We start from the raw sequence: 19,716 nt of genomic DNA, 5'->3' as shown, positions 1-19,716 counted from the left end.
ACTGGGATAATTGGGATGGGTGTATCAGAGACAGTGTGATTGGCACAGGACAGAGCAGAGTTTAGAGCTGTTGTACATAGGGTTGCTGTGAGTTGCAAGCAACTTGACGGCACATAACAACAGCAACAACATAACACCTAGATTATTCTCATCTCTTTAGTCTGTAAACTCTCAGTTTGTGACATTTAAAAGTTCTCCTAATAGTTCTAAGTCTTTTTGCAATATCAAAGCTTTTGACAATATTGGAGCATCATTAATAAAATGATTCTAAGTTAAAAAAAGAAACAACCAAAACATTACAGCCTAAGAATACTTATGAACTAGTTCTACGCCATACGCTAGGGTTATTCTAGATTCACTATGAGTCAAAAGGAGCTGTGCTGGCTAGTGATAAAGAACTGTCCTGTCAATTCAAAGACAAATGGTTTGATTCCTCCAGTTGTTTTGGGGGAGAAAGCCAGCACGTGCACGAAGAGAATATAGAGCGTAGCCTAGACCATTATTTAATTACACATTTTCCCTACCATCTGGGAGCTACCTCAGATATCAGGAGAGGAAACTGAGGCTCAGGGATGACTGGGTGTCATCAGCCTTAGGTAGCTGGAGAGAGAACACAAAGTGGACCTTGTCAAATCCTGGCTTCCCTCCACATCAGACTGTCTCTTGTGCATCCTTGGTTTTCACTATGTTCAGTAATAGAGGCTCTAGTCAAGTTCCATTAATGTGTATGCTGTGAAGATATTAATCATAGTATCCAATGAGCAGAGGTGATAAAAATGCACAGATTAGAACTGAAGTCTTGCCTGCTGTTAGAAGATAGAAATTTACTGCTGATGGAAGTGAGCCTGAAAATATCCACAAAAACACAGCATACCTGCTTCCATTCCATAGGCATCTACAGCCCTAGGACCCCACACCCAGCCCAGGTCTGTCACTGCAGCCTTCTGTGTAACAAACCTGAACTTGACAAGGCTGAACAGCCTGCTACTAGAAAAAGGGGGCACTTGTAGTGTTTCATGGAGTTGAAACCCACCCATAGCTGGCCCTCCAAAGTGTTTTCAGAGGCTGTAATTCGCTCGGGAGGAGACCTCCTATCCTTCTCCTGCAGAACACTGGCACCACTGTAACCAGTAACAGACATCTTTGTTTGTGAAGAGAGAAATGCAGGAATTGGGTGAGAGGATCAGAGTATCTACAGTGTGTTACTTTGGCATGAGGAAGGGGGGTAGAATGAAGCCTATTGAAGGAGCTCTGATGGTCTGCTTGGTGGATGGTGCTGCACTGCCAAGCCAAAGGTTTGAATCCACCAGCTGCTCCCCACAAAGAAAGATGGGCACTTTACAGCCTCCGAAAACCCCCTGGAGGATCAGCCATGAGTCAGCTCCCACTTGACACTAACAAGTTGTTGTTATTTGTCTTTGTAATCCCCACCAGATGACTGGGTGTGGTTGGAAATACAAATGAACTTCTTGAGGTCCACCAAGCAGATCAGATAACCTACTAATAAGTTAAATAAAGCACATGGCACGAGATACGTGGTTTTATTATTGAAAATAGCTTTCCCGAGCCATTGTCTGTTTTCATCTTTCTGCTGTTGTTATCTCCATTAGGTGACCGCAAGTAGAATATAACTCATAGCAACCTTAAGAACAACAGATCTGAACCCTGTTCTAACCTGTGTCATCCTATCATCTCCAACACACTTGAGTTCATTGTTGTCACTGTGTTCATTGATCTCATTGAGGGGAGCAGGAACATGCAAATAGGGTATATAAATTACCAATTACAGAATTGGTCAGTTTTGCTATTCTACCAGTTTTAAATGGAATAAATTTAGCTTCAGAAAATGAAATCTCACTACCAGCCAAGAAGAAGAAGCAGAGAAAGCAGCTCCTGTCCCTTGAACGAGAAATTTCTGTGTTTTCAGCCTGGACCCAGGCAGAAACAGCAGCAGTAATAATGATGAAGCAGGTCCCAACATGAAACAGTGCTGACCTGAGACTACTACCTATGAAGTCAGAGCCAGGGGCCTTAGTCCAAGCTAGACTACTCCAGGGAGGACTGTGGTGGGGTACAGATAAGGAGGGTAGACTACATATTTGGTCAGATTGAGAGAGCTTTGTAACACTGACCTAAAGCCATGAGACCGGAGGTCAAAAAGCCCGCAAGCATGCTTGAAAAGTTGTCCTGACTGAACAATTGCATTCTGCTTTCAACCTGAATTGTACTCTGATGACAATTCCTAATAAACCCAAAATGGTGAGTTCTGTGTGGCCATTGCAACAGATTAGTGGACCCAGTAACAGAGCAGCAAGAACCCTGGAAAGGACAATTGTTGTTAGAATTTGTAAAATTAGGTATAGGAAGCATGAAATATGTCTGACCTCATGGAAATCAGTTCTGTACTGTGCATGTTGTAGGGACTGTTTCTTTTTTCAGAGTTAGGTGAAGTCAGATATCACTGCCCCCATATCTGAGGAACTTTCGTTTTTTACAAGGTGGAATCATCTAAATGGGGTGAAGGATACTCTTAATAAAAGGAATTACCAGTTTTATCATCTCACTGTACTTAAAAGAGAGCCAATCCAAAAGCTGGGGTGAAGGCAAACACAGGGTAAAGGAGAGGGAGGTAGCTTGATGGAACATCACTACTACCAAGAAGACCAGAGTGAAATGCATCCTTTGGACCCATGATGCTTGTGCCTGGAATCAATTAATGTTTGGAAACTCCTGGACTCAGATGTTAAGAACAGCAGAACCAGGAGACAGGGAAGTGGGCTTCCTGGCCCACAGTGAGAAAGAATTGAGTACCTTCTGACAAGAGGCTGACCAGCAGAGTGCTATGTCTCTGGACACTTATTGATGAACCCAAAGAGATTTGTAACACTTGCCCCATTAAGACCAAGGTCAGTTTTGCCCAAGGGGGACAGAAGGAGTGATGGACACAGGACCAGAGAAAGGTTGCCTGAGCACATGGCATAGAACATGTTGCCCTGATTAAAGAACTATATTCTGAGTAATTTCTTATTTGAATAGTGAGTAACCTGTCACTTCCACGTAACCACCACTGTTGTGAGTATCATCTGTGAGCTGATGTGGCTATTTCAATGAACTCAGCAGAAAGAAGTAGAGGGCACTGCAGAAAGGAGGGTTTGTGCTAGAATTGACAAAAATGTTGGAAAGAGAAGGTATATCTGGCCTCTGCCTTACAGAAAGCAGCCTTGATTTGACATAAATGGTGAGTGTATCTCCCTTTCTTAAAGATGGAGGAGGCCAGCTGCCTCCCACATCATTTCTATAGTTTCCTTTGAATCTATTCCTACTCAAGGTACTCTCATGTATGCTCCTCAGTGCTTGCAAGGCTGTGATCTTTCAGAAGCACATCACCAGGCTTGACTTCTGAGATGCCCTTGGGTGGGTTTGAACCCTCAACTTTTCAGTTGATAGGCAGGTACCTAAATGTGCCACCAAAGGATGCCTTATAAAGATCACAGTTAAGAAAACCCCAGGAAGACTTGCAAGCAAGAAATCTCAAAATCAAGAAAACATTTCTACTCTGTAACACAAGGTCATTATGAAGTAGAAGTCACTTGAATGCAGCTGCATTTTCTTCATTCAGCCGTTTTATTTTGTTTTGCTTTGCTTCTTTGTTTGCCTAACACTATAAGATCCGTGGAGGCTAGTGAGAATAGTGCTACAAGATTTGGTCTATAAATCTCTGTTTGAATCTCTGCTTTCATCTTTGGGACAGATAAATAAGAGTGGAACTGCTGAGTCATATGGAAGTTTTCAACGTGACAGGGACTGCCAAGAGAACAAACCCTCTTAGAGAGGGTGACACTAAGCTGATCCTTGGAGGCAAGGATTTTTGAACATGCACATCCAAAAACTTCTCCAACAGGGTAAAAAGGGAAGCCACAGATTGGAAAAAGTATTTGGTAATGATATGTCAGATAAGGGACTTACATCTAGAATTTATAAAATACTCGCTCACCACAGCAAGGTCAAGGTAAACAACCCAATTGAAAAATGGGCACAGAATAGGAACAGACACCAAAGAAGACATTCAGATGGCCAACAAGCACATGAAGAAATGTTCAAAATCTCTAGCTCTAAGAGAGATGCAAATCAAAACAACTATGAGATATCATCTTACCCCAGTAAGAATAGAAATCTTAACAGAGCAGCATGATGACTAAAGATATCAGAACATCCTTTCATGTGTTTGAAGATCATTTGAATATCTTCTTTAATAAAATACTTATTCAAGTCCTTGTCTATTTTTTTGGTTGGGTTGCCTTTTTGGTTTAAGTTGTCAAGGTTATGTGTGTGTGTGTGTGTATATATATATATGTTATTAGATTATTATCAGATATGTCCTTCCAAAAGAGATTTTCCCAATTAGTATCTTATAATTGTAATTTCACTCTTTTTGTAAAGTCTTTTGATGAACAATATTTTTTCTTTTTATGATTTTCCACGAGATCATTTTGCCTTTTACTCTTCTGGCATTTGATTTATTAGATAATCTATTGTTAAGGGATATGTAGACCAAACATCCTTGCCCCTGCATTTTATTCTACATATTTTATGGTTTTATTTTTCACATTTTGGTCTTTAATACATTTTTTAAAAATAAACTTTTTATTTTATACTGGTTTACTTATAAAGTTGTATCTTTCCCATTTCCTAAATCAAATTGTGTAACCCTCTTACCATGCTCCCTATCTTCTTCACTCTGTGCTCCTCCATTCCCCCCTTGTATCCTCATATACGTTTTACTAATTATCTATTTATACAGTAACGGTGTTACACAGTATTTGTCCTTATGGGACTGAGCTGGTTCACTTTGCATAATACTCTCCTGTCGCACCCATGTTAGATAGTGATTTACAAAATCGTTCTTGTCTGCTGCGTAGTCTTCTAGCGTGTGAATGTATCATAATTTCTCAATCCATTCATTTGTGCTTGGACATTTGGGCTGTCTCCATATTCTTGTGATGCTATAATGCATTTTTAGTTTTGTTCTTGTGTGATATGAGACATAGATGTAGCTTCATTATTTTGCACATGGAAACCCAATCTTCCAACACCCTTTAATGAGGAGTCTCCTTTTAAAACAATATATGAATTTATCACCTTATGCAAAAACAGTTGAAATACATATGAGTTTATTTCAGGACTCCCAAGTCTACATTCTATGAATCTGTCTGTTGTTACATCAGTGCCAGTCTGTTTTAATTAATGTAACTATTACAGTCAAAAGAATTCCTTTATGTAGCCATTTCCTTTGTTTCTTTATAAAAAAGAATGTGAGAAATTCCTCATCTAAACTGTGATAAATTACCTTTGCCCTTGTTTTCCATAAAAAGGAAAGAACTAACTCAGCATTTCTAGGGCTGAAGGAACTGAAAAATAAATTCAAGCTTTGGATTTCAATACAGAAAGCAAAATCTTGAATGGAATGATCCCAGAGGTATCAAAAGAAGATGAAAGGTCACAGAGTCACTGTACCGAAAAGAATTGGCTAACACATGTCAGTCTAGGACTAAGGTGCTCCTGATACAAGCAATTAATTGCTATGCATCACAGAGCTGGACATAAGGATAACAGAAGAATTAATGCCTTTGAGTTGTGGTGCTAGAGAAGAGTATTGAACATTCCGTGTACTGCCAAGAGAACAAACAATTTTGTCCTGGAGAGAAAGTGAAGCCAAGTTGCTTTTTAGAGGCAAGGATTTTTAAGCTCCATCTCACAAACTTTGAACATGTTGCCCAGAGGCACCAACTGATCCTTGGAGAAGGACATCATGCTAGGAAGAGTGGCAGGTCATCAGCTTAGGAGAGGAAGATCCTGGAAGAGATGGATTGACAATAACTGGCACAATGAAGTCAAGTGTGTCAGAGATAGTGAGTTTAGCTCAGGATAGGGTAGGATTCAGAGCTTTGGGTATAGATTGCTATGACTCACAGACGATTCAGTGGCACATAACAACAACATATAATCATTCTGAAATAGCATATGTTCGAGAACCAATGATAATGAAGGAAGAAGTTCAAGCTGTACTTAAGAAATTGCTAAGAAACATGGCATATTCCTGTTGCAGGAAGATGAGACTCAAGTGAAACAAAGAGTTACCCAAACACTTGAGTTTTTAAGAGAAGAGAGCTTTATTAGCCACTGGAGCTGCAGTTGACTATCGTCCAAGATGGCTGAGCTCCCTGAACTGGATCTTATATAGACAGAAACAGTTGTAAGGGTTTCTCATTGGTGGTTTACATAAGTGGAGGCAAGCATTAGTTTCTCAGTTTCAGGAAGTTAGGGAGTTGTGATTTAGACCAATTCTGGCTTTTTAAACAAAGGAACACTCTCTTTTCAAGGCTACAGCTTCTGGTTCTCTGGCCTTTCAGATAAGAAAGCACAGCTTCTGCTTTTCTGGTCTTCTGGAGAAGAACAAGGTCACCACTGCAGTGCCTCCCTCTCCCCTTAAGCTCCTCTCTAATTTCAGTTAACACATGCAGCCCTGGATGTGCTCACACTCTGTGCCAGGGATTTGGAAGACAGCTGGAAGAGATCTATATTTGTTTCCATTCCCCAGAAAGGAGCATCCCAGAAAGATGTGCAAATTATAAAACATCCAACCAGAATATGGAAATTATAAAACAATATCACTAACATTACATTCAAGTAAAATGTTTCTGAAGATTACAAAAAACCCCACCATACATGGACAGAGAACCAGGAGAAATTCAACCTGAGTTTAGAAGAGGACATAGCATAAGGGATATCATTGCTGATGTCAGATGGATCTTGACTGAAAGAAAAGAATAAAAGATGGATGTCTATTTGTGTTCTACAGACTATCCAACAGCATTTGACTGGGTAGATCATAACAAATTATGGCTAACATTGAAAAGAAATAGAAATCTCAAACATTTCATACCAATGGGCCAGTGCCCAAACAAAGCAAGGGAACACTACATAATTTAAAATCAAGAAAGGTGTGAATCAGTGCTGAATCCTTTCTCCATATCCGATCAATCTCTCTGTTGAGCAAATAATTTTAAAAGCTGGATTATATTGAGAAGAATGTGGCATCAAGTTTGGAGAAAGACTTATCAACAACCTGCTTTATACAAGTGATACAATCTTGCTGACTGAAAGCAGAGGACTTGAAACACTGGCTGTAGAAGATCAAACACTACAGCCTTCAATATGGATTACATCTCAACATCAAGAAAACAAAAATTCTTACCACTGTGCTAATAGGCACTATCATAATAGATGGAGAAAAGATTGATGTTGTAAATAATTTCATCTTGCTGGGATGCACAGTCCCTCAGTACTAGCAGCCAAGAAATCAAAAGATATGTTGCACTGGGAATATCTGCTGTCAAGGACATCTCCAAGATATTAAGAAGCAATGATGTCAGTTTCAAGAGTAAGGGGTACACCTGATTCAAGCTATGGTCTTTCAATTATTTGTTATGCACCTGAAAGTTGGACAATGAATAAGGATGACAGAAGAAGAATTGATGACTTTGAGCTGTGATTGCTGGGAAAGTAATTAATTAATTACCAAAAGAACAACTTGTCTCAGAGAAAGCGTAACCAGTGTGCTTCTTAGAGTCAAGGATGGTGAAAATAGCTTCATTTCGCATATTTTGGGAATGTTTTTAGGAGGATCCAGACCTTGGAAAGGGACATCATATTTGGGAAGGTGGAGGGTCATCATAAGAGAGGAAGACCCTCAATGAGATGGATTGACACAGTGACTGTATCAATAGGCTTAAGTATATAAGAGGTGATAAGGACAGCACAGGATAGGGAAAGAATCAATTCTGTTGTTCATGGAATCCCTCTAAGTTGTAGAGGACTAGAAAGCACCTAACAACAATACGTTTTCTACTCTAAAGGGTTTGTTATTTTTGTCCTGGTGAATAGGCTTTTCAGAGTTAAGTTATAAAGAATTTGGTTTGATACTCTTTGTCTGATCTTGGACTGTAGTCTGTTTTGTGACTGTTGATGTTATGGGCCAGGAGTTGGAACTTACTTAGAGCTGACTCTTTAGCAGGTTTTCAGAGACTGTACATCACACAAGAGGGGACTGACCTTTCTTCTGTGTAGGACTGGTGGGCTTGAACTGCTCACAACACAGCTCATTACCACTAGGTTACCAGAAGTCCCTATCCTTTATTTGGTCAATATATTAGGCATATAGCCTTTGTAATGGAGGCATGTGTAGCCTACTATGCAAAGAAGTGCCTATCAACAAGGCATTGATCATATTTCACCTGCCTCCCCCACTGAGAAGAGCCATACTTTGAAATAAGTGAAAAAAAGAGTGTATATGTGTGTCTATAATTGTGAATATACACACATACACATAAAATTTATGAGACAGAAGCATTAGGAAGAATCAGAGACACAGAAACACAGCTCAAGGGCTATACCATCAAGAGGACCAGAAGGTGCAACAACAGAAAGCAGGGCCAAGAGAAGACCTGGTGGGGGAAGGCTGTGAGGAAGTCTACTTAGCTTGGAGAAGCTGAGAAGAAACTGTCTTACAAGGAGGAAAAGATATTTTACTCACAAGCTTCCTGATCTTAATTCTGATTTATAACCTACTGATTTTTATCCTGAGTTAAACACTGTTAGATCCTTAATAAACAACTTATTTTTAAGTATGATATTTATATTTAAATAATAGTTATTATTTTTTTAGGGAGATCTGGCGGCCTAGTGGGTAAAGACTTGTGCTGCCAACCCAAAAGCAGATGGTTCAAATCCACCAGCTGCCCCACAAGAGAAAGATGGGCAATGTCCTCTCATGACATTCAGTCTCTGGAAACCCACTGAAGGGTCAGCCATCAATCTGCTCCGACTTGACAGTATGTAACAACAATAGTATGCTTTAAGAACTTTTAATGTTATATGTAGCTCATGAAATTGGGACTTCTTGTTGGTTCATTGAGCTAGTGATGAGAGGGTGGATTCCTAGAGAGACAAGATGACAGGACAAGATGGCTGTTGCCACTTGGAATACTATCCTTTGGTTTTTGTTGTGTGTCGACCCTCTAGCAGGTTTTGAGAGGTTGTATATTCCATGGATTTGTAAAAGGTCTGTTATTTCGGAAGTGAATGGCTGATCGTGCTTCCTAGTATATCTTTTCATGGAACCCTACTAAAACCTGTTAACTGTTGGTAACCCCTCTGGCATTTGACACACTGATGACACAACTTTCAGGCACATCACAGAACCTACAAGTTACTTCAGTACAGCAAACTGACAGACAAGTGCTGTACTAATTAGAACAATGATAAAGAAGTATGAACATAGTTATAATCTTTGCAACTGCGTGCTATATGTCAGAGAGCTGGATAGTGACTAGGGATTACAGAAAGATAATTGATGCCTTTGAGCTGTGGTGCTGGAGAAGAGTGTTGAATGTGCCATGGACTGCTAGGAGAATAAACAGGTTTATCCTGGAGAGAGAGGGGGAGACCAGGCTGTTCCTTGGAGGCAAGGATTCTGAAGCTTTGTTTGACATACTTTGGACATGTTGCAAGGAGGGACCAGTCCTTGGAGAGGGACATAATGTTTGGGAGGGTGGAGGGACAGCGAAGGAGAGGAAGACCCTTGATGAGATGCACTGATTCAGTGATTGGGGAAATGGGAGTAGGTGTGTCAGAGACAGTGAGATTGACACAGGACAGAGCAGAATTTAGGGCTCTTGTACATAGGGTTGCTATGAGTCACGAGCAACTTGGCAGCACATAACAACAACAACAAGCTAAAAAGTAATTGGCAATATGCAGATCAAGTCCCCAACACAACAAACTGACAGATATAGAGAAGACTCACAGTTTAGGAGGCTTCATGTTCAAGTCTGAAGTACCAGGTTTAAGGGAAAGATTTCTCTCTCTGGAGCTTCTGAAAGAAGGTCCTTGTCTCTTAGTTTCTGCTGAGTTTCTTTGAAGATCATCTTCCCGTGGTTTACTGTCTCTGTTCTTACTTTAAATCAGGCACATGAAATATTATGGGGCAGAGAAGGAGGGGCAATCTCTTATGCCAGTCAGATCCAAATTGATGATACACTACAAGAAGAAAAAATAATAAAGATAAGGTAGCAAATGTTTTGTGGTTTTGTTTTGCTTTTTAAAAAAAGAAATATGGCGCAGAGAAGCTTGACTCTATTAAGAAGAATGTGACATCAGGATTGGAGAAAGGCTATCAATACTCTTCATTATGGGGGTGGAACAACCTTGCTTACTGAAAGTGAAGATGACATGAAACATTTGCTGAAGAAAATTATACATTGTGTCTTCAATATGGATTCCATCTCAAAGTCAAGAAAACAAAAATCCTTATTGAACCAATAGACAACACCATGATAGGATGAAAAAAAGACTATGACTGTCAACAACTTCATTTAGTTGATTCTACAATCAATACACTTGGTACCAGCAGTCAGGAGATCAGGAGATGTATTGCACTGGAAAGGTCTGCAGTCAGGGGGGTTTCACCAAATTATCGAGGAGCAATGACATTAGTTTGAGGACTAAGATGTACAGGCTATAGTCTTTTCAGTCACTTGCTATGCATCTGAGAGCTGGACAATGATTAAGGATGACAGGAGAATTGATGATTTTGAACTGTTGTGTTGGAGAAGAGTGCTGAATATCCCATGCACTGCCAAAAGAACAAGCAGCTGTATCTTGGAGAAGGTGCAGCCAGAGTGCTCCATGGAGGCAAAGATGAAGTAACTTTGCCTTACATACTTTGATCATGTTGCCAAGAGAGTTTATTTCTTGGAAAAGGATATCATGTTCTGAAAGGTGGAGGTATGGCAAAGAAGAGAAAGACCCTCAACCAGGTGGATTGACACAGTGACTGCAGCAATGGACTTGAATGTGTCAGAGATGATGAGGATGGCACAAGATGGACAGGGTTCAGATCTATTTTCATAGGGTTACTGTGAGACCAACTCAACTTGATGGCAGCTAACAACAACAAGAACACTACGCAGTAGGCAATTAGCCATCCTTCTCCAGCAGAGAAGCTTGCAGATTTGGACCATGTGGCTTTGGGATTACAGTGCAACTTCTTACCACTAAGCCACCAGAGCTTCTAAGGATATGAGGCTTTTTTGACACGTGGTTGATCATATGGGGCTACTAATTAAAATGTGGATATTCAAATCCCTAAACAGCTCTGTACAAATTTGCTGTAAATCTGAAGATTTGTGACTGTAAATCCAAACAGATTGAACAGTAGTAGGTGGGGTTTGTTCTTAAGAGACAAACAGCCTCTTCCTCGCCAACTGTTACCTAAACATAATTGAATAGATTTCCTTTGTCCTAAAATGTCGGGTAAGTCTAGACATATGCCATTCAAATCAAGAAGCTGGGACAGACACTGAGCAATCAGTTACAAAAGGATAATACTGTATTAGTCCACTATTATGAAAAGCTAAAGAAAGGTTTTTATGCAGAGAGAAAACTTTTTTGATGGTTACTGAAGATAGGAAGAGAGAGGGAGGAGTACAAATCAGTAGTTACATAGTAGGCACATACTAAATTGTGGGGAGAGGACAGGAGAAGCCCAAAGCCTCATTACTATTGAGTCAGAACTGATTCATAGCTGACCCTCCAGCAGGTTTTTGGATGTTGTAAAGTGCATGTTTGTTCCCACTCCCAAGAAAAGTGATCCAACTGAATGTAGAAATTATTGAACAATATCATTGCTATCACATGCAAACAAAATACTTGCTGAAGCTCATTAAAAATGACTGGAACAACACATAGATAAGGAACTGCCGGAAGTTCAAGCAGGATTTAGGAGGTTGTGGCACCAGGGATATAATTGCTACTGTCAGATGGATCCTGGCTGAAGGTAAGGAATACCAGGAGAATGTCTGTTTCTGGTTTATTGACTGTGCAAAGGCATTTGACTGTGTGGATCATGACAAGTTGTGGCTGACATTGAGAAAAATGAGAATCCCAGAGCACTTGATTGCACTCATGTGAAGCCTGTACCTGGATCAGGAGGCTGTTGTGTGAATGGAGCAGGGGAGCACTGCATGGTTTGATATTGGAAGGAAGTGTGCCAGAGTTATATTCTCTCTCCATACCTATTTAATCAGTATGCTGAGCAAATTATCTGAGAAGCTGGACTCTATGAAGAAGAATGTGGCACCAGGATTGGAAGGACACTCATCAATAACCTGTGTTATGCAGATGACACAACCTTACTTGCTGAAAGTGAAGAGGATTTGAAGTACTTGTTGCAAAAGATCAAGGATGCAGCTTCAGTGTGGATTGTGCCCCAACATCAAGAAAACAAAGATTCTTACCACTGGACCAAAAGGTGATGTCATGATGGATGGAGAGGAGATTGAAACTGTCAACACCTTCATCTTGCTTGGATCCACAATTAATGCCGCTGGTACAAGCAATCAGGAAATAAAGAGACACATTGCATGGGGGAAATCTGCAGTTAAGTACCTTTCCAAATTATTGAGGAGTAGTGAAGTCAGTTTGAGGACTAAGGTGCGTCTGATTCAGGCTATAGTCTTTCCAATTACTAGCTATGCATTTGAGACCTGAACAATGAATAAAGCTGACAGAAAAAGAATTGGCGCCTTTGAGCTGTTCGAGAAGAGCACTGACCATCCCATGGATGGCCAAGAGAACAAACAGCTATGTCTTAGGGAGGGTACAGACAGAGTGCTCTTTGGAAGCAAGAATGATAAGGCTTTGCCTCACATTCTTTGGACATGTTGGTAGGAGGTGCTATTCCTTGGAGAGGGACATAATGTTTGGAGTAGCTAGTAGATTCAAACTAACCACCACTAGGCCACCAGAGCTCTCTAAGAAGGGAAAAGTAATATTTAATAAAGACTGATCGGTATAATAGCACTGAAGAAAGGAAATACAGGGAGAGATGCACAAGAAACATAGTCAACAAAGGCAAGCAGACATCTATGTCACAATCCTAGATACTAGCACTAATAAACATTCATCGACACGTAGATATATAGGTGAACCAGCAAGATGGTCATATATGGGAGGGTGAAACCATACATTAGTTTGGCAGATGGTATTTCTACATGCATATTTGTATAGTCATGGAGGTAGAAGAGATAATAGGAGGAGATACGCAAACTTTTTAATCACAGCCATTACCCTGAGGAAATTAGTTCCTGGTCCTTAGGGTCTTTGGAGTGAAGTCTTAGGTTAAGATCAATGAATATGCTAAGACAGTGGTCTATACTTTGGTGAGTACAGAGTAGGCAGTCATCCGAGGGGCAGTTGTTGGTCTCTTCCTGTGTGGGACAAACAAAAGGGAAGGAAGGCAATGATATATAGAATGGATCACTCATCTACTGCCTTCAAGTTGACTCCACCTAATGAAGACCCCTGCCTGCTTTCTGAGGCTGTTAACCCCAGTGAGAGAAGACTGCCTATATTTTTTCTCTTGGACAGCTTGGTATATAAACCTCAAAATCCATGACCCTGAGACCAGAAGAACTAGATGGTGCCCGATGATCATTGCTGGTGACTCAAAATGTGGTTGATGTTAGTGGTCATTGAGGCAAATTAACTGTAGTTGACTCATAGCAACCTTATGAACAATGCGTCTGAATCTGCCCTAATGCAGACCCCAAATGTAGGGTAAAACTAAAAACTGTCAAACAGGTAGGCTGGTTTGGTTTGATACTTGTTGTTAGGTGGCATCAAGCAGCCTACAACGCACAGTGACCCTATGAAACCCGGATCTGAACCTTGCCCTACCCTGTCCTCATTATCTCTGTCATGCTCAAGACCATCGTAACATTCACTGTACCAATCTGTCCTCTTGAGGATCTGTCTTTATTTCTCTGACCCTCCATCTTTCTCAGCATAATGTCTTTTTCCAAGGACTGGTCATTCATAACCTAATATGCCTGAAGTTTGTGAAATGAAGTTTTACCATCTTTGCCTCGAAAGAGAACCCTGGTTACATTTCTTCCAAGACAGACTTGTTTGTACTTTTGACAGCCCATGGCATATTCAGTAATTTTCTTGAACACCACAATCCAAAGGCACTTTTGTCATCTTTATTTGTTGACCAAGGAAATCACCTGCATGACAATAGATAGACCTCTAAGATGAACAGTAACAACAGGTCAAATTATTCAGATCTTAGAATTGTTGCTGTTATGTGCTGTCAAGTCACCTACAACTCATAGCAACCCTATGTACAACAGTTCTGAACCCTGCTCTATCTTGAGGTAATGTCACTGTCTCCAACACACGTATCCCCGTTACCCCAGTTACTGAGTCAATCTATCTCATCAAGGGTCTTCTGCTTATCCACTGTTCTTCCAAATTTGATGTCCTTTTCCAAAGAGTGGTCCCTCCTGGCAACAAACCCAACGTTTGGGAGACAGAGCTTCAAAATCCTTGTCTCCAAGGAGCAGCTTGGTTTCACCCTCTCCAGGACTTCTGTTTGTTCTCTTTGTAGCCCATAGTGTGTTCAATACTCTTCTCCAGCACCACAATTCAAAGGCATAGCTTCTTCTATCATTTTAGTCATTGTCTATTTCCCTGATCCATGGCAAGTAATTGTGAAGAGCATGGTTTGGATAATTTTGTATGTTATCTAAGGTCTTAAAAACAGAAAGTAAACAATGCCAGAAGAATATCTATTTATGCTTTATTAACTGTGCAAAGTCATTTGGCTGTGTGGATTATGACAAGTTATGGCTAACATTGAGAAGAATGGGAATCCCAGAGCACATAATCGTGCTCATGTGAAACCTATACCTAGACCAGGAGGCTGTGGTGCAAACAGAGCAAGGGAATACTTGTTGTTGTTATGTGTCATCAAGTTGCTTGCAACTCATAGCAACCATTTATACAAGATCCCTAAACCCTGCTCTATCTTGTGCCAACCTCACTGTCTCTGACAAACCTACTCCCATTACTCCAATCACTGAATCAATGCATCTCATCAAGAGTCTTCCTCTCCTTCGCTGTTCCTCCACCCTCCCAAACATGATGTCCCTCTCCAAGGACAGGTCTCTCCTTTCAACATGCCCAAAGTATGTCAGATGAAGCTGCAGAATCCTTGACTCCAAGGAGCAGCCCAGCTTCACCCTCTCCAGGATGAACCTGTTTGTTCTTCTAGCAGTCCTTGATATATTCAACACTCTTCTCCAACACCACAGCTCAAAGGCATCAATTCTCCTTCCATCATCCCTAGTCACTGTCCAGCTCTCTGACGCATAGCATGCAGTTGCAAAGACTATGGCCCAGATCAGGTGCACCTTAGTCTCCAGCCTGATATCGTTGCTCCTCAGTACTCTGGAGAGGTCCCTGACAGCTGACTTTCCCAATGCAATTAGTCTCTTGATTTCCTGGCTGCTGATACCAAGAATGTTGATTGCGGAACCAAGTAAACTAAAACTGTTAACAATCTTAATCTCTTCACCATCCATACTGATGCTGCCAATTGGCTCAGTGGTGAGAATCTTTGTTTTCTTGGTGTTGAACTTTCATTATAATAATTTGCCTTGTCTTCTTGAGCTGTCCTTTGTTTCAGTTTTTTTTAATGTCTTTTTTTAAATTTTAACGAAAGTCTACAGAGTTTTTGGATTTCCATTCATTCATTCTTGTACACTTTCCTCCCTGCCCACCCATGCCCCCAGTTTGCTTTTCTCTTTGAAAAATAAAAAAAAATTTATTTCATATTTACACAATTCCCTCCCCCCCAATCCACTCCACTATGCAGTTTTCATTCTGTACTCCTGACATGACAATAATACCTAATCATATATTCCTCCTAACCAGTTTTCTCCCTCATCTGTTTCAGTGCAGTATACATTGTCCACACTATACTTTATACAGTATACATTTACTCCCTCTTAGTTTCCCTCCAACCATGATGTCAGTCCCACTTTACAACAGTGGCACTATGCAGTATTTGTCCTTTTTGTGACTGAGATATTTCAGTCAGCATAATGTTCTCCAGGGTCACCCATTTTGAATAATATTTCATGAGTTCCTTGTTTTTCAATGTAGCCTAGTATTCCATTGTGAGAATATAACACAGCTTCTCTATCCATTCATTTGTTGATGGACATTGAGCTGCCCTTTGAAATCTTCTATTTAGCTCCTTAATTTGATTTCTTCCCTTTGCTTTGGCTTCTCGACACTCTGGTGCAATATTCAGAGTTTCTTCTGACATCCATTTTGTTCTTTTCTTCTTCCTTCTTTGTAATGATTTTTTTGCATTCTTCATGAACGATATTCTTGATATCTTCTCATAGCTCATCTGGTCTTCGTTCATTAGAGTTCAAGGCCTCAAACCTATTCCTGAGTTGGTTTTTAAATTCAGAGGGAGGCAGACTAAAGATCAAATTTTGATTCCTGTGAATATGTTTTAACCTTTTTTGGCTTTAATTTGAACTTGCATATGAACAGTTGATGGTCTGTTCCACAGTCAGCACCTGGAGTAGTTTTCACTGCTGATATTGAACTTCTCCAACAATTCCTTCCACAAATGTAATTGATCTGATTTTTGTGCATACCACTAGGTGAAATCCATGTGTATAGCCTCCGTTTATGTTTCTTATAAGAGGTATTTGCTATGAATAAATCATTGTGTGGAAATTATCGAACAATATCATTGAAATCACATACAAGCAAGATTCTGTTGAAAATTATCCAAAAACGTTTGGAACAAAATATGTCAACAGAGAACTGCCAGATGTGCAGGCTGGATTTAGAAGAGGTCGTGGTACTAGGGATATTATAGCTAATGTTAGATGCATCTTGGCAGAAAGCAAAGAATACCAGAAGAATGTCTATCTGTGCTTCATTGACTATGCAAAGGCTTTTGACTGTGTGGATCACAACAAGCTGTGGCTGACTCTGAGAAGAATGGGAATCCCAGAACATTTGATTGTGCTAATGCGAAACTTATCCTCGGACCAAGAGGCAGTTGTCAGAACAGAGAAAGGAGACACTACATGGTTCAAAATCAAGAAGGGGGTTCGTCAGGGATGTATTCTGTCTCCATACCTTTTCAATCTGTATGCAGAACAGAGCACCAGAGACGCTGGGCTGTACGAAAAGGAATGTGGCATCAGGATTGGTGGAAGAATCATCAACAACCTGCATTATGCAGATGACACAACTCTGCTTGCTGAAACTGAGGAGGACCTGAAGCGCTTGCTGCAGAGGATCAAGGACTACAGCCTCCTATATGGACTGAAGCTCAATATCAAGGAAACAAAGATTCTAACCACTAGGCCAATTGGCAGCATCAGTATGGATGGTGACGAGATTGAGATAGTTAACAGTTTTAGTTTACTTGACTCCACAGTCAACACTCTTGGTAACAGTAGCCAGGAAATCAAGAGATGAATTGCATTGGGAAAGTCGGCTATGAGGGATCTCTCAAGAGTACTGAAGAGCAACGATGTCAGACTGGAGAGTAAGGTGCGCCTGATCCGGGCTATAGTCTTCGCAATTATGTGCTATGCATCAGAGAGCTGGACAGTGACTAGGGTAGATAGAAAGAGAATTGATGCCTTTGAGCTGTGGTGCTGGAGAAGAGTGTTGAATATACCATGGACTGCTAGGAGAACAAACAGATTTGTCCTGGAGAGGGTGAAGCCAGAATGTTCCCTGGAGTCAAGGATTCTGAAGCTTCGTCTGACATATTTTGGGCATGTTGCAAGGAGGGGACTGGTCCTTGGAGAGGGACATCATGTTTGGCAGAGTGGAGGGGCGGCGAAGGAAAGGAAGACCTTTGATGAGATGGATCAATTCTGTGACTAGAGAGGTGGGAATAAGTGCGTTTGAGATGGCTAGGTTGGCACAGGATAGAAGAGCATATAGAACTCTTGTACATAGGGTGGCTATGAGTCGCAAGCGACTCCATGGCACATAACAATAACAGCAACAAATCATTGATTGTGAAAAATTCTATTATTCTATCCCCAGCCTCATTTCTGTTACCAAGTTCATATTTTTCGACTACTTGATCCTTCTTCCTGGTTCCCAACTTCCACATTCCAGTCACCCTTTATACATCTTGGTTACGTGTTCTCTTAATTCCTGACTGCAACAGTTGGTAGAAATACTCTATTTCCTCCTTTTGGGATCCAGTTGTTTGTGTATAAATTTGAATGATATTAATAGATTTTTCCTTGTATTGTTGTTGTTGTTGATTGCCTTTGAGTTGAGCATGACTCATAGTGACCTTATGAACAAAAGGCCTGAAGCTCCTCTACAACTATAGACATTTATCAAAGCTCATAGTATGTGTATGGATATTATCCTAGAGCAGTCAGGAAATCAGGAGACATACTGCAGTGGGAAAGTCTCCAGTTAGGGTCCTTCCCAAATTATTGAGGAGTAGTGATATCATTTTGAGGAATAAAGGTGCATCTAATTCAGGCCATAGTCTTTCCAATCACTTGCTGAGCATTTGAGAGCTGGACAGTGAATAAAGATGACTGAAGAAGAATTAATGTCTTTGAGCTCTGGTTTTGGAAAAGAGTACTAAACATCCCATGGACTACCAAAAGAACTGGCAGATATGTCTTGGAAAAGGTGCAGCCAAGGGTGCTCTTTGGAGGCAAAGATGATGAGGCTTCACCTCACATACTTAGGGCATGTGACTAAGAGGGGCTATTCTTTGTAGAGGGACACCATGTTCAGAAAGGTGGAGGGATGGGAAAGAAGAGGAAAGCCCTCAACCAGGTGGATTGATATGGTGACTGCCACAATGAGCTCTAATGTGCCAGAAAGTGTGAGGATGGTACAGAATAGGACAGGTTTCACCTCTGTTGTTCATATGGTTTGTACTTGATTTGACAGCACCTAACAACAACATAGCTTGGATCAGGCACATCTTAGTCTCTAGACTGGCATCATTGCTCTTCAGTACTCTGGGGAGGCCCCTGATAGCAGATTTCCCCAGCACAATTCATCTTTTGATTTCCTGACTGCTATTTTTGAGAGTGTAGATTGTGGAACCAAACAAGCCGAAATTGTTAACAACCTCGATCTGTCTATCATGATCCCGCCAATTGGCCCAGTGGTGAGACTCTTTGTCTTCTTGATGTTGCGCTTCAATACATACTGAAGACTGTAGTCCTTGACTTTCTGCAGCAAATGCTTCAGATCCTCCTCAGTTTCAACAAGCAAAGTTAAGTCATCAGCATAAGGCAGGTTGTTGATGAGTCTTCCTCTAATCCTGATCCCACATTCCTCCTCATAGAGTAAAATCAAAAGGAGAGCATTTGCCTGGCGCTAATGCCCAGAAAGAAGGTTGAATTAATGGAAATAAGAATCCCTGGAGGAAGTTCTGGTGGCCTAGTGGCAAGAAGCTATGCTGCAATCCCAAAGAATCCCCGAAAGGAAATGAGAAAGTGCAGTTGCATTGTATGTACTACAATTAATCTCATAAAATAATATATATGAATGCTACAAAACTAGCATGATGTCCTCCAAGAACCCTTTTCTCCTAAAAACATGCCCAAAATACATGAGATGAAGCTTCACCATCCTTGCCTCCAAAGAGCACCCTGATTATACTTGCTTCAAAAGAGATTTGTTCCAGCGCTGGCTGAAAATCGCCCGTGACTTCATCCATAGCCACTGGTGAGAGTCAGCGCCCAGAGCCATCAGGGGCTTTAAGCTCGTTGCCCACTGCTG

The sequence above is a fragment of the Elephantulus edwardii genome, unplaced genomic scaffold, assembly GCF_000299155.1.
Source record: "Elephantulus edwardii isolate Elephantulus edwardi_28Jun2011 unplaced genomic scaffold, EleEdw1.0 scaffold00146, whole genome shotgun sequence".
NCBI classification, from domain to species: domain Eukaryota; kingdom Metazoa; phylum Chordata; class Mammalia; order Macroscelidea; family Macroscelididae; genus Elephantulus; species Elephantulus edwardii.
Note: the sequence above shows the minus strand (reverse complement) of the source record.